At 40.3% G+C, this 15,795-nt stretch overlaps 1 protein-coding gene across 7 annotated transcripts in view; it reads left to right on the top strand.

Annotated features, from left to right (window-relative positions):
* foxp1b (forkhead box P1b) overlaps positions 1 to 15,795 on the top strand; it is a 149,547-nt gene that overhangs the window by 48,652 nt on the left and 85,100 nt on the right. For all 7 annotated transcript variants that reach the window (XM_051948531.1, XM_051948529.1, XM_051948530.1 and 4 more), the window contains one exon: positions 1,062 to 1,128. The gene's annotated coding sequence lies outside the window, so the exon portion shown is untranslated. The remainder of the gene's footprint in view (positions 1 to 1,061; positions 1,129 to 15,795) is intronic.

Genomic DNA, 15,795 nt, shown 5'->3' with positions numbered 1-15,795 from the left:
TTCCATTGATGATATGTTAATTGAAGTGTAATGAATCACAATAATGGGGTAGTTGTGTGGGAATGGTCCATTTTCGATGATTGTTCAACCCTCAGTAGAGTTCAGAGCGAGCTGCATGTTGACTCACGTTTTCAACAAGGGCATTTAGCTCATAATTAATGCTGAAACTGGGCAAGTTGGGCCGGTGTGTTTTTATCTGTGTTCAGTCCGCTTTAGATATACACTTGTACAAATGCCTGGCCACAGTTTTGACTGCCAAATGTAAACGGCAAGAAAGAACAGTAGGAGAGGGAGTTGGAGCTTCCCCCCCCCCCTTCATATTTGGATATGCTTTAATGCTTTTATTCAAATTCACCTGAGATATTGCGCCACAGTCACTTCTCAGTTTACCATAAAAATAAGATTTTGTTTCCTTCTCTCTTTTTTTCGTCTCTCTTTTCCTGGGTTGAGTGCTCAGTTAGGAAAGCCGTGCGCATGCAGATCAGGGCTACCCAGGGGAGTTGAGTCGGGGCAGAGCAGGTACAGATACAGCGTGTTCGCCAGCAGGGGGGGCCAAGAAGGGCATCTACTGTCAGTAATATGGAAAGTTTTTGTCTTGCAAATAAACCATTCACTCACAGACAACCCCATTGTTCATTTGTTATCATCAGTGGGTGTAGTTGTAGTTAGCAGACAGATGGAAATGCAAGGATGTGTCCGACGGTGACAGTGAGAGGCTGCAGGAAGATCAGGGAATGCATGGCTCTGAGCTGAAATGGTGGCTTTTCCGTTCCTAGCAGCCAAGGGAGGTACACTGACTGGTACAGCTTCACACAAACAAAGGAAAGCAAAGAGCACAGGAATGCAGAGAATTGATTTCTTTCAGATAATTACACTTTTGTGCATGTTATCAATTTTAATCAATATCAACTGGTGGGCCTGCTATTGGTAGTGTTTAGTTTACCCTGGTGTACTCTGTGTTTCTTTTTTGTAGATTACTTCTGGATGCTGATGACAACTATTATGATCAGCAGTGGTAATTATTTCATAACTAAAAATGATTTTACATTTTGTGTCTGCAGGGCGAGGAGGCCGTTTTACCACCGCTGGAACTGAAGATTGCTTTAAATAAGCAAGTTCGTGCAGAAGGTAAACACACAATCATTCACCAGACTCCAGTCCGTGTGTGTGTGTGTGTGTGTGTGTGTGTGAATGCTGTATTGAATTGGCTTAATAATTAACTGAATGCAGTGTGGTTGTCTTGTTTGTGTACTGTATTTTATGTGTGTGTGTACGCGGGGGCAGGAGGGTGGGCAGGAGACTCGACAGGTGTCCCCTGTCAGTGTTGTGAGAAGCTGCTGCTCTGAGACTAGCATGGTGAGTAGTAAAGAGACCGTTTCCCTGGAGGTGAAAATGGACTTAAGTTTGTTGCATGATTAGCAGTTTAAGAGTAGTTTTAGTGGGTAAGAACTTGTAGGAAGCGAGAGCCACGTGCACAACTGCTCAGTTTGGAGAAGTTAGCTCAAATATGGTAATGCCGTGTTTACCAAACAAGAAATGGGCGTTGCAGTACACACTCTGTTATGGTTGGCATCTCTCCCTTCTGGTTGATATCTCGTGTTCGCTCCTCACACCCGTCTCACTATCTGAGATCGTTTGAGGCCCACTGGATGTGAACCTTCAGCCGGAGCGGTCTGGTGAGGAGTAGTAGGACTTGGGGGAAGTGGTGTGTTTGTGTGGAGGGGTGTTAACACTTCAGGAGCTCCGGGCTTCAGAGGAGGAGTGTCTGTTTTCTGTCTCGTACAACTTTAACCTCACGTCATCTCTTTCTCTTATTCCCTTTGTCTGTCTTTTATCATTTCCTCTCCGTCTGTCTGTCCCTCCCTCTATTAAATTGTTGTGACTTGTAGGTAGATACACAGGACATGTGTAACTGTACATCTGAGCAGTGCTGTCCTTGTTCGTATCTATTCTGGAGCAACAGCGATGTTTTGAGATGTGACTTGGCTTCACCAAATATTTGGTTTTGTTTTTAAGAGTCGCATTTAAGCTAATTTGATGACAGTGTGTCCTTAAGAATGGGGGTAATCCTCATCTGCATTTAAGTATAGTTGTGAAGGATAAAACAGCTTATTCCCATTTTTCTTATGGAAACATCCTCTCTTCAGGAGTTTCACTGGCTTATGGTAAGAGCTGATATTTAGGTTGTAACAAAATGATTTTTTTTTTTTTTTTTAGATTTTCTTATCACAGAAAAGATTGTTTTTTTTCAACAGTTCCTCTCTGTTGATTGCAAAAGTTTATTGCTGAGCAACCCCACAATAAAAATGTAATAAATTGATTTGCATAATTAGATCAGCATCTGTTTTGAAGCACATGATTCTCTTCCTTAATATCTACTGGTGCAGCTTTGCAATAGATTTTGTAAAAAAAACCAACAACAACAAGTATAATCACCCTAAAATGCCATCTTTACAGTTTGACTAGTTGCATTTCATTTTATTTGTAAGTGGAGATCTTTATCAGCACAGTATGTTAAACAGCCTGTACTCTTTTATTGGGTTCAGGCAGTCGCCTCTTCCATTTAGAAAACAGAGCCTTGGAGAAAATGGAAGCAGAGAATTCATGTTGCTGCAGTTTATCTGGAGTGCATTCTCTGCATACTCAGGTCCACTCCAGCAGGCCCCTCAGCTGCCTGCTCCAGATGTAAGATCAGCCCTGAAATCTTCCAAATGGTTGTGTAATTAATGTTAATGTGGCAAAATCAGCTTAATTATTGACATAAGCTTCCAATGTGATTTTGATTGCATCACTAATGCAGAAATCCCTGTGGCAGCTTATGGGATTAATATGTCTTGGTGTTTAAAGCTCTTTTAAAGAGCAATGGAGTCAAATAAGGCGGGTGTGTAAAAAGCACGTATGGTGCTTATTTTTTCTCTACATTTGGACCAACCATACTTGGTCCAAATGTTTGATTCTTGGTATGCAAATTACAATATAGGAATTTTAAATGTAAGGTTGAGGTAGTCACACTGAAGTCTGGGTTCAGATGTCTAGAATGTTTATCAACATTATATGGACGTTTTTAGGTGATAGGCTGCCTCTGATATGGCCAATTTATTCAGACCCAGTGACATCCAGCTTTCCACAAAAAGAGAATTCTCAAATGCCCAAAACATGCTTGTCTGTATTGGGGGCTTCAAAATATTATTGTCTCACATTGGACTTCATTTGAATTTCATGAATCCATGTAAAGGAGAAAAGAACACATCGTACAAACATGCAGTTTGTTGTATTTCTCCCTTTGCTGTAAATGCTTTCGTTTTAGCCGTTGAAGTTTCTTTGTTTAATCTACTTTTTATGGGAGTGTTAAGAATAAACAAATGGATTCATGAGTTGGACTCACAGAAAGGTCGTGTTCAGATTTATGCTGGGATGAAAATAGGGCCTCTGTAATAGTTCCCTTGACTGCATTTATTGCTTACTTTAAAAAAGTAATTTCTTTATATCAGCATCAAGCTGAAAATTGCCATGTATTAGTATTAGGCTTGGTAAGCTTCTAATTCTGTGGCATTTACAGCCGGCTGTGTTTCCATGCATTTATAACACTTTGATTCTTAAGAGCTCCTTTAATCGCTTATGCCTTGCTTGGAACATAATAAACAACTCGCTGTAGCGAAAGTGCCACATGGGGGAGATTTCTAGCAAGAAAGTTAAACGCTTCTGTCACTGGCAGTTTTGTTGCTGTGTTTTTCATGCACTGTAAGTACCGTAATCTACTCTCTGAGCTTATCTGCAGTAGTTAAAAACGGTGACAGGCAGAATAGATGCAAGGCAGCGTGAAAATGAAAAATTATCGTTCCTACAAAGACGTCACAATAGAAACCAAGGCACAGACATAAAGCGATGGTGTGCCTCTGTCTTTTCCTGTTGATTGAGATCGCAGGATGTGTCAAAGCCTTCTAAACACCCTCACTGGCCACCGTCTGCTTTCCCTATCTGATGCTCTGCTCCCATGGCTGCATCAGCTGCTATCTGAACACACTCTGGCAGATTGCCCGCCTCTGTATTGTCCGACTAAACAGGTTGCACAGTTAGATGCATGCCTTATGCTGAATAGAGAATGTTACACAATAGAACAACATTCTTATATACTCCTCACTGCTTTCATGCCTTTCATGTGAATTATCTTCTCTTTTCAGGTAGATCCTAAAAATGTTATCACAGATCTGTGATCTTAAAGCTACTTAAATGTCTTTTTTTTTTTTTGAGAAAATACATCTGAAAAGTTTCAATCTATTTTTCTATCAGCATCAAACAGACATGTCTTCTTTTGGACTGAAACACATTGATGGATGTATACACTCTGGGCTCACTGGGAGAGTGAGGAGCTTTGATAATGTCAGTCGGCTACCAGGTGCAGATGGCTAACGTGACAGACTTTTCTTGTGAGATTGACTGAGGCGACAAAAGTAAGCAAATTCCATCTGCAGATGAGTTGTCTTACAGCAAGATGAAAAGAAAATCACAAATGTAAGAGGAAGAAGTGCAACGGGTTTCTTTTTCAGTTTGGGCCTCATGTCTGAGCTCCAGAAAAAAATGAAATAGAACTAATAAATGGGATTGGTTTGTTGTCTTCTGAGCAAAATGACTATACAGAGATTTTTTTTATTGTAGAAGGGAAGCATCTGTCAGACTGCCTTTACAACAAAACAATACACTGTACTGGAAATTATACCTAACGTTACTTAACATAATACACATACGTAAAGAATTGTATATTTGTATTTGAGACATAGTCTGGAGGTTTTTTTTTTGTTGTTGTTGGTTTACACTACAACTAGTGACGGTCTGTGACTTTGTAAGGAAATTCAGAAAAGTTCCGACAAGCCGCAGTGATTCTTATTTGGATAGTTTTGACTTTGTTGCGCTCACTTCATGTCATGGTAAATATCACTTTGGCAGTCCTTTGCTTTCTCCGTTTATTTTAGAAAACAAATCCCTTTTAGGGATAAAGCACCTGGTGGGGCTACTTAATGGAATGGCTTCAGCTCTACGCAAATAAACAGCTTGCATTTTTGGTGTGAGATTAGGAATGAGGCTGAGAGAGAGCGAGAGCTGGAGAGGTGGGTAAAAGCCAAACAATAAAAGTCAACATGTGGAGAGAAGAGAAGTGGAGGAGGTGCATGTCTGCTTCTACTTCCTACTATAGCTGACTGTATGTACAATATGGCTATAGGTTGTGAGCTTTGGACCTTGGCAACTTTCTTTTTTTCCGCCTCATACTGAGGCAATTTTTTTTGTATATCTGACCAGTGAGTCACCAGCACTTATTCAAAAGAGCTGGAAAATATCAGTGTCTTTGTTTTCTACACTTGCGCGTACACAAAAACATTGTCATGACTTTTCTTAACCTGGGAAAGATGGTGTGATAAACAGCCAATAAAAACTCAGTGACCAAGGTTGAGAACAAGTGACCAGTGAAATATGAACTAGAATGAGGAGTACATATTTTCAATAGCTCGAAATGCTGTTGCAGCTAATGACAAATGGAGCACTTGAACCAAATCATATCAAAAATTATTTCTGTAATTTTATTCAACTTCAAGTTTGTCACCCTGCTCCGATTCACTTCACAACCCGTGTTTGTTTGTTTGTTTGGATAATGTTAAAAATAATACTGGATAAGAATTAATGGTGCACTTTAAGTAGTTCATGTTCCTTGGAGCTACATTAAGTGCATTTGTCAGAAAATTGTATATCTGAGAAGTGTCATCCACACTTGCATCATACTCAGTCTCAGTACTGGTTGAACACCAACTAAAACATGGCTGTAGAATACCTTCTAAATAGGCATTTTCTAATCTAGCAACTTGTTCTGGCCAGAAAGTTGTACCGTAAAATTCATCTGTGAACCTCAGTAGTTCTAGGGGCAGAGCCAAAAGGTGGCTCAGGGTGGCCACCTCAGACTAAAGCATGACCCCACACAGCCTATAGCAAAATCTGTTAAAGAGTATGCTCATATTCATAGAAGTGGAGTTGTATCCAAACCCTGATGTAATTAGGGTCAGACCACCAAATGGTGTGAGTTAACTATTGGAATGCAAGGAATATTTCTTATTTTTTAAGGCCTGAAACATACTCAAAAACTGGTCAAAAATGTTGTATTTCATGGGAACTGTGTATGCATGTGGCAAAATGGCTCTATAGCGCCCCCTGCAAAATGTGTAGGCTCTACTATAGGCAGCCCGTTTCACCGACATCTATAAAAATTTGTTAGGCATACGCAGCACATCAGGCTGAAACACAAAAGTCTGTGGTGCCACATCCTAAACCCAACAGGAAGTCCGCTATTTTGCTTTAACTGTTTGAAATTTGATGGTCTTTGGCCGTTTTTGCTTATCTTCAAGAGCGAACTCCTCCTAGTTTAAATTGTAATTTGAACAATTAAGCACACAGGAGAAAGAAAACTAAACAAGATAATAGTTTTTATGTGTTTTTGTATATATCCATACTGCTCTTAGGACTAGCTGTAAACTAGTTAGTAAGCTACTTTTCCAAGCATTTTAATGCATTAGCCACATAGGCTAGTGCCAACTGGCTGTTTGCTCTAGGCCAGGTTGTTTCCACTTTTTGCATATTTTTAGTTAGTGTTTTTTTTAATCATATCACTCAGCCATGTGCTTTTTTGAATACGATTATATTTCAACTGATGACGCTTCAATAAAACAAATAGTGCAGGAAATACTAATTACATTTTGGAAATACTGCTCTTGGTTCTTCAAAGGTCAGCACTGTCCAAATGATTGGCTGCAGATTTTCATGTCAGATTTCATCGAATTTAAAATTGATGAGAAAACTTGAGATAAAAATATTTTTTCTATACTTGATTATTTCTCCGTTCCCCTCCTTTTTCTATTAAAAAAGTAAAAGATTTGTAGGAAAAGGTATAATTTTAGGCATACAGTACTGTGTTGTTGTCATAAAAATGTGAGAGGATAGCTGTTCTACTTTCTGCAATGTGCTTCTCTTCTATTAAGTTTCAGTAAATCCAGTCACAATATTTACATATTTTATTGACTAATAACTCAGATTTATCTGCTATGAAAAGAGCACTTGCCTGTATTTGTAAAAGATGGTGGATCAGTGTGGAGTTCAGGCCAATGCAGAAAGGAAAATGTATTCTAAACTAAGCCGCCATAGTGTGGACATGGCCTGAAAGGGGTGGAAAAACTGAAAGACTATTTCTGTCCAATTGTGGGTGTGTTTATGTAATCAAATAAAAAAGGTGGAGGCATTTTTTAAGCTGATATTTATTTATATTTTTTTTCTTTCTTCTTTTTATTGGTCTGGTTTTAGCCTTGGCTCCTGTGTTGTTTTCATAAACAAAGTCTCTCTGGCCAACTAGAAAAAACACAGGGCCGCTCAGTGCATTGAAAACAGGAATGACAAACACCATTAGCTGAAAAATTTCCATCTCATTGCAACTATGTTATTGTTTACTTTACCATACACGTCCTAATATGGTTACCTCCCTGTCAAAGCGGGGCAGAGCAGAGCTGAGGGGCCCTCGCAGGGAGACGCTTTCAGCTGCCACTTAGACAATAAGAAACAAATGTCACAGCTCGGCAAAATAGCCTGGCTTTCACAGCCTTACAGTACTTGGCTTTCCATGTTGCTTGGCTCAGGCTCCCGTGTGATATTTATCTACTCTCCAGTGTTAGATGCCCTCACAATGTACCCCCACCCCTCTTCTTCTTCTTCTCTGCCCCCCTCTCTTCTTGTCTTCCTTCTGTCTTTCTTTATTTGTGTATATCTCTCCATCGATCTCTGTCCCTGTCCCAGTGTTAGCTATGTGTGGGTTGACTGATGGGCCTCTGTTTGCTGTGTTAAGTTATTTATCAGGGGGTGGGGTGATGTGTTTGGAGTGGCTGTTGCCCTCCTCCCTGTGGCCGAGCAGAGGCCAGTTCAGCTGCAGGTCACGCCCTGGCCTGAAGCCGACGCTGCGTTTGAACTGGAAACATCTTGGCGATGCTTAGAGACCCTTTATAATACTTGGATGAAATCTCAACCGCACAAACTCAAAAACCCTGGGATACTTTAGGGGAAATGTAGCATTCTAGAGGCTGTGGCATTTTTGCTTTAATTGCTCTGAAGTTTACTGAGGAATCAGTTGCTGTTGTAAATACTAATCTGTGTGCTCTTTTTGCAGTAGTGGGCAGTTTTGTGTGAGCACTTAACAAAACAAAAATCCAGGTAAAATGTCATAAGAATCCAAAAACTGGACGCTTCTTAAATTGCCTATCATTTGAGAGATTTCTCCATGGATAGTCAGCGTATAAGCTATTGGGTATTAGTGTCAGATAACCTCACCACAGGTTAGTCTGGCAGTAGGTGGAAATAGGGTTCTTTCAGATGCATGGGCTTTCTTTTCCCCAGTTGGTGGAGGATGATGGCAGCCTCACCTCAATCCTAAAATCCTCACGTTTATGATATTTGCCCAGTATTATCTGTGCCTGTGGATGAATGGGAGGACAGAGCATGAGGAATGTAGAAGGTCAGACTGCGTGATTTACACAGTACAGAGCCATAGAATCCTTGGGAAAATACTTGGGCTGGGATCAAACAGACGTCATGTGACATGACCTTTAAAGTCATGCATTGTACTCCTGCTTGGCAAACGATGCACTAAATGTAAAACAATTTCTGTTTCATCATTTCAAAAACAAATGCAAGTTAAATAGGATACTTTTTTTTTCAGATCATTTGAGCCATTGTAGAGATTCTGGTTCTTAAAGTGATTTTGGCTCAGAATTGTGCTGTCATGTGTAGCAGAGCTTGCTTGTGGTCTAATAGTATTTTGTGTATGATTTTTTTTATAGTGCTGCACATCCCAGTGTTTCATTATCGACATGATTTAATAAAAGTTTTTCCCCACAAACCTTCAAAATGGCAGAATCTGAAATAAACATTCATAGTAAAACCAGTGTCTTTTTCTGAATACCAGGAATGCAAGATCCATTTGAGATCCATTCTTTTTAACCGAGTGGCAAAATGCCACAAACTGAACACATGCAGTCAGTCACAGTGACTGATATTTGTGAAGCATACAAACAGAAGGAGCTACACAGAAGTGATTGAATAATTAGCTACCAGTTGACATTTTACCTAGTAACGATGATTAACTTCTCTTTCTTTTTTAACCAGAGTTCAAGCTAACATTCGGTTCATTATTTCATCAGTATTTGTTCAGGCCTAACTGTAATTTCCACTCCATTGCAGTTATATTTTGTTGATAAGCTAATGGCGCTGACCTTTCATGTTTTTTTTCCACCTATGGGGAGAGACTATACCCTCTTTGACGTTAATGAACTGCTTACTGGCTTCAAGGTCAGTTTCTGAGAAAGGCAGCAGGTTTTCTTGTAAACATATTTACAGCCAAAGATGTGTAAACATTGTAAATGTATACAGGTGCAGCAGGGGCGATACTGGCATATTTTCCTCTTTCCTCTTTGTTTTTTTCCTGACCTTTCCCCTGTGACACACGCATAGAGGCTGTTGTTTGCATATGTGTTTATTTCTGGAAGCACTTTGAAGTAATATGTGCGTCAACAAAAAGCTAAAAAATAAAAAATAAAATACATACTCTTAGAAAGCGCTTACTGTTGTGCTTACTCACAATATAAAGCTGATAGGGGAGAGAAGGAGAGGAGAGGCAGATAGCAAGGCAAATGTAGGGCTAGTGGGGGTATTAAATATGAATTAATGGAATGTTGCTCAGGCACATCTCTGGGTGTAGTGTAGTGTTGAAAAATAAAATTTATGTTGCCAGCTACTAGCCGTGAAGGTGCATTTGGACTTAGTATCCTTTAATTAGAAGTGAGATATTAGCATTTCATAGGGCTTTATGCTGGGTGAGGGGATCGGCCGGCCACCGCGCCTTCATTAGCCAGCTTCTCTGTGTAATGAGTGCCGTCATTAGCTGATGGAGTGGATTTGCCCTAGCTCTACCTTGAAAGGCACATCTTTTACATACTTGCAAGGAATAAGGCCTTTTAATGGATTTCTTAATGAATAAAATAAGATGCCACTTCTTTAAAATTTGACGAGTGCATTTCTGATAATGTACACCACTGGCTGCTGCCCCCTTTTTGTTGCATTATTAGCAAAAGGAAAAGTGTACTGGTGGGAATAATAGTGGAAAAGTGGAAAACAAAAGTAGTCTTAGCACTTTGTGGTGGTATATCTGAGTTTTTTTTTTTGCTTTTTTTTTTGTTGCAAAACTTCAAAAAATGAAATCCTTTGAAAAATTCTGAATTCTATCAACAATATGTGGAAAGTGGGTTGATCTTCATTAATATGCACATGAAATAAGGCGTGTGTGAGAAAGTGCTCTCTGTGCTACATGTTAAAACTCGCCATGTTTATCAAGGAAAATGGCAGGACAGCTATCGGATAAACCTGACTGCAAATTATATGTGCGTCTGTGCTGGAGTGTGTGCACATTCAACAACAGTCGAGACAGACAGAGCAGAGGTGTTTTTTTGTGATATGGAAGTCTCCCTAAGCCTTTGGCTGCGGCTCCATTCTCAGAATCAGCCGTGAAGTGATTAGTATTTTATTGATGAGCTCCTGAAGTGGCAAGTGTGGGAAATTGGATCTTTGATCTCCTGGAGTTTGGGAAATATATCCTGAGTGTGTGGAGCTCTCCAGGTAAAACACCCCCACCTTACCAACAGCACGCACAGACACACACACACATATATATACACACAGACAGACAGACAGACATGTCGTTTGGGAGGGATATTCCTCCCCTTCTCCAAAACACATATTTGTTTTGGATGTTTTCACTGAGAGGCTACACAGTGATTACAGATGTTCATTAACAAAATTGGGTATTTGTTTTAAACTTTAACCAATCACTTTGATATGCTAATTACAGTGTAATTTAATTTGAGCCCTGTAATGATGATGCTGTTATTATGGACATAAATGATGCAGTTAAGCAGAGAGTAATCTCATTTGCATACTGTACATGCCAGTAAATTAAGCCCTTTCCTGCGTTGCTTCAGCTTTAATTTTCCACTCCTTTTCACACAGCATCCCTCAGCCCCTGTGCCTAATAGCAAGCCAGCTTGTTTGATGTGGAGAGCTGCTTCCTCACACTAAATCTAGTCACAATATGTAATACATAAAGGCTCTCATTATAACTCTAAGTGCCCTTTTAAGAAGTTGGTATTAATAAGCAGGCAAGCTTTTCATGCTTTTGTAGCGATACACAAAAACAGTTTTGTCCCTCACCATAATCATCTTCAGCATTGCTTAATCTGCATGTGAGGAAGAAAAACTATCACGGTTGTAATAATGATGTAGCGGGGGATACTTAAAGAGCCCCTAATCAGATTGTATATGTCTTCCTCTATGTGTTGATCAGACATATCTTCAAAGAAGTGATTGTATTTTGATACTCCTACTTTGAAAAAAAGATGAAGGGCACTTGGATGTGTTTTCTAACTAAGGTTTTTCTCCTCACAAAAAACTAATTGAAAACTATTGCCTTATTGTATGTTTAGCGCAAATAATTTGGCTCCGTTTCTTTGTACACACATGTTTTGATGTCTGTATGAAAGAGGCATATTTCTGACAGAGGGACACGGCCGGCCTTGATAAAAAGCTCCTGTGTCTTCATTAGAGAAGCAGCACCTCATGGTGTCTGATTGTCTGATGTTTGCAGTGAGAAGGTAAACATGTTTGTCATACAGGGGTGTATTTATGCTGATCAAACATGTGAGATGGGCCACGGTGAATGTTAAGGACTTTGACTCAACAGCTCTGTGAACGTACACCCTCACAACGATCTGAACTTGCCCTTACATCCCCTGCCTGCAAACAGAGTCCGTCCCTCTTTCTGTTTTGAAGGTGGGTTAGGAGGGTGGTTTATGGACTTTAGCACCGACAATACAATTGCCCTTCACTGAGAATGCTTCTCCATTTTGTACCATAAAGAATATTATTTTTCTGCCAGCCAATTTTCTCTGTTAGTCTCTAATTGGCTACATAAATCTCGGCCGTTGAGGGTGAGAAATGTTGCGGTGTCACACAGTGTAATCTTCACCCTTATTTACCAATTCATTAAGATTCATTGATGCAGGATCGGTGAGAGGAAATGACAACATAAATCAGGCCTCCAACATAATGACCCTAATCAGTTGGGAATTGCAGAAAATGTCATGATGAACTATGTCCTTGTATTAGTGCCACTGTACATTGCCATTGTGCTGCTTTATGAGTGGGACGCATCATCCTGACATGGGCTGTATTTAACAAAAAAGAGTTGTTAAAACCTGATTCCATTAAAACGCAGAAATTCATGTAAGGTCTTTTGGTATTTAGCCCTTCGCCCTTTATCTTCAATTTAACTGCTTAATGGAACGCACAAACTCCCTTCCTTTTTAACCCTCTCTGTCCTCTCTGTGGGAAGCGGGGGGTTTTACCATTATAATATGCTGCTTAGGCTTAAATGCCCCCGGTACCACCTAGACGAAGAATTGCTGCTTCAGAGGCAGCAGGAGGGGTCAGTGGGTAAGACCACTCCCATACCAATGACAGTGAATCAGATGCCTAAAAGCAAATTGATGTTGTGTTAAAGATTCCTAAAGTCAGTAAATTCTAAGCAGCCATTGAGCAATGACAGTTTTAGGTGAGAAACTATTGAAATAAAATAACCACTGCATTACCATGCCATTATTTGTGTGTAAAGGTTAATGATTGTGTCTGAAAAATCAATGGCTTAACTTCATCTCGTTGTGAGTGACTCTAAACAAAAGAGATGGGAGAGATGCACCTGCTGCGTGCTTTTGTCTGTAGAGAAACATTAAACTCTATTAAGAATCATTTAAAATGCAGGGGTTTGGCCAGACCCTACAGTTTTTCCAGTTATCATGAGAGGAAACATAATAAATGCATCTACCACAGCTGATGACTTACTCGACAGTAATTAGTGGCTTACTTTGTGTATTGAGCTGTGGCTTACCACAGGTCTGCCTTGATGATTTAACAGAACTGCAAAGCTTTTCCCGAAAATGATTAGGCTACATGTTGTCAGTGTACAAAGGAAGTGTGCACTTCAATGAGTTGACATCAACCCCAAAAGACAGCAATTCTAATAATATTGTCCTTTCCTTTTGTAGGCACGCAATATTAATTAGACAAGTTCGTTAAAGCTAACCTTGGTTTTCCCATGAAAATGCATCTGACACATTTCCCCTCCGCAAGTTCGCATGGGAGCAACCCTTACACAGATTCTAGTAAAAATGATTAAAAATATATGACACACTTTAAGTAATGTTAGAACAATAAGTGCTTTTGCAGCTCCCATAGGATGCTGATAGACTGGAGCTGTGTTTTTCTTCGGGTATGCATGTTTGACAGGTCTAATTGGTAAGAAGAGCTTGAGGGGAGCAATGCTTGCTTTTTCCTTTGCATTGAGCCTCTGGTCAGAAAAAGCAGCCCCTCGTCTCCTGGTGTCTGTCCTCTCGCTGTAGTGTTAATGGGCATGAGCCACATGTGAGCGAGATTATCAAAGTCAAATGAAGGAGAGTCGCTGAGAAAATGTGTGGCGAACCACTCCTAAAAGAGGCTCCACATCCCAGAATTACTATTCCATTCATGCACAACCAGATTTAAACTCATTAGACTTCTCTATTTACTTAGTCTCTATCGGCCCTAGTTGTACTAAAAATACCATGGCCTGCCTTACTTTGGCACATTCCGTCATTGTCTGTGCACAGCAGGCCTTTACTCCGAGGTGTTTCTCAGATGGCTCCATGCAAAGGAGACAAACTGGTTTGTGTATTTTCTGAAATTATGGATCTACTCAGATTCTCTACTGGAGTCTGCCTTCTAGTACCCTTCTTGTTTTTAATTTATCCGAGCTTGTAGCGTGATAATAGGTTGATATTCATATGAATCATCTTAGTCACCACTGCTTGTATGCTAAGCCCCTCTCTTCTGCTCATGGTGTAGTAATGGGTTTGGATCTAGATTTCATGCTTGAGAATCCTATTGCAGTCATCCTGATGTGTCATAAATATGTGTTTTGCTCATATTTTATGCTTTCCTTCCATGGGGGGAGTAGATTATATCAGGAGTTGAAGTGGAGTCAAAACACTGTGGATTCTGGGTAGGGAAGCCTCATTGGATGGCTTCGGCTCAGCAGATGGCAAGTTGTTGTATGTATGAAAAATTCATGGTCAAGGTGACGCACGGCTTGAAAGTCCTCACAGTAGATTATCTGCCTTTTCTTCTGTTACCAGTTATTTTTGGGCAATTACATTTTTGATCTAATAAACAGAGCGTCCAATAATCTTACTGTTAAAGTCATGTATAAACCAAGTCATCAACAATCGACAGTTCAATTAATGACAGATAATGTCTTTTTCTGTTCTAATTCCTTTCTTGTAGTTTTTTTTTTTTGCCCACTCCTTACCCTGCTGTTGTGAGTTCCAGTGTTTGGAGCCCTCAGATATCCTTTGTTATTTCCACAAACCCAGTTACTGAATAATTGAAAGGGGTAAATGTTTAACATGCTTTTACAAGTTCCTCGCTGTGCTGTTGTGAAGAGCCACTGTTTGTTGAGTTTGGAAAAAAAAAAAACCACTTGGTTGCTTTGCTTGACAATGATGTGTTTCCATAGGAGACCACCTCCATTGCTGCCCACCCCGCCATGGCCCATCTTGTTCTCATTCACGGTGGCTTGCTAGCAGCTGCAACACACCAGCTTAATGTGTTTTCAAATGTCAGAAGAATGACTCTTTGTTTATCTTGACTTTTGCCTCGCTGTTTATTCTTGCCAAAACTGCATTTGCATCGACCTTGATTCCCTAAAGCCTGGCCTCCTCTGCTCCCCTCCTACAACCTGTTATGCCTGCCCCGAGTGTCACCTAGGAAATCGGCTGATCATTCCACCTGGTTAATATTAAATGGCTCCTGCAAGGAGATGTGGTTGTTCATAAACACAAACCCCTGTTCCTCCTGTTTACTGTAGCCATGGCAGCAATCACTTATTAAACAAACAGCTGCTTTGTTTGCCAGTGTGAGTGGTCTGCTTATACCCAGCACAAGGTCTGGGAAGAACTTGGAAAATGCTTCTGTGTCCCGTGTGGTGCAGTAATGTCGGTTTTGCGATGGGGGTTTTGCTTGCAAGAGGTGGTGGGGCGTGTGTTACTTCTATATTGTCACAGTAGTCTGGAGATATGCTCTGCTTATCTGTGACTTGGTTGAAGTAGCTGACAAGATTACATGGTTGTTTGGTCTGAATGTGAAGTCTCCTTTGGCAGAATATCGTCCCAGGCGTTAGTTTCTCAGCCAGAGAATTGTAACTGGAGCGACGATGAGATGTCCAGATTCAGTGTTTTTGATCAAGGTGGTTCTGGTTTGCAACAGGACCATTTTGGAGATGATGTTTGACATGTGAATGTGGGACTCCGGTTGGGAAAGCTTGTTGGAATTCAGTCAAATTTCTGTGCCTCTTGTACAGTGGAATATTTCCAGGAGACAGATACTCAGAGTAGTTTGTTATCGGTGATGAGGGCTGTGATAATAGATTACTTACCATGCAGCTTGTGTTTGTCTTTTGATTTTTCCCTGGAATCAGGAGCCAAAATACAGAAAAACATAAGACTCTTAAGAAACCTTGAGAAGCATTCTGTTGTTGCACCTTTGGTACACACTGATGTGATGTCTAGTCTAGCAACCAAGCCGAACCTAAACAGCTCTAAAGCGAACCTCTCCCCATTGTCTCCTCCTTTGTGT

Source organism: Acanthochromis polyacanthus, chromosome 5 (assembly GCF_021347895.1).
Source record: "Acanthochromis polyacanthus isolate Apoly-LR-REF ecotype Palm Island chromosome 5, KAUST_Apoly_ChrSc, whole genome shotgun sequence".
Taxonomy (NCBI): domain Eukaryota; kingdom Metazoa; phylum Chordata; class Actinopteri; family Pomacentridae; genus Acanthochromis; species Acanthochromis polyacanthus.
Note: the sequence above shows the minus strand (reverse complement) of the source record. Positions and strands in the feature narration are given on the sequence as shown.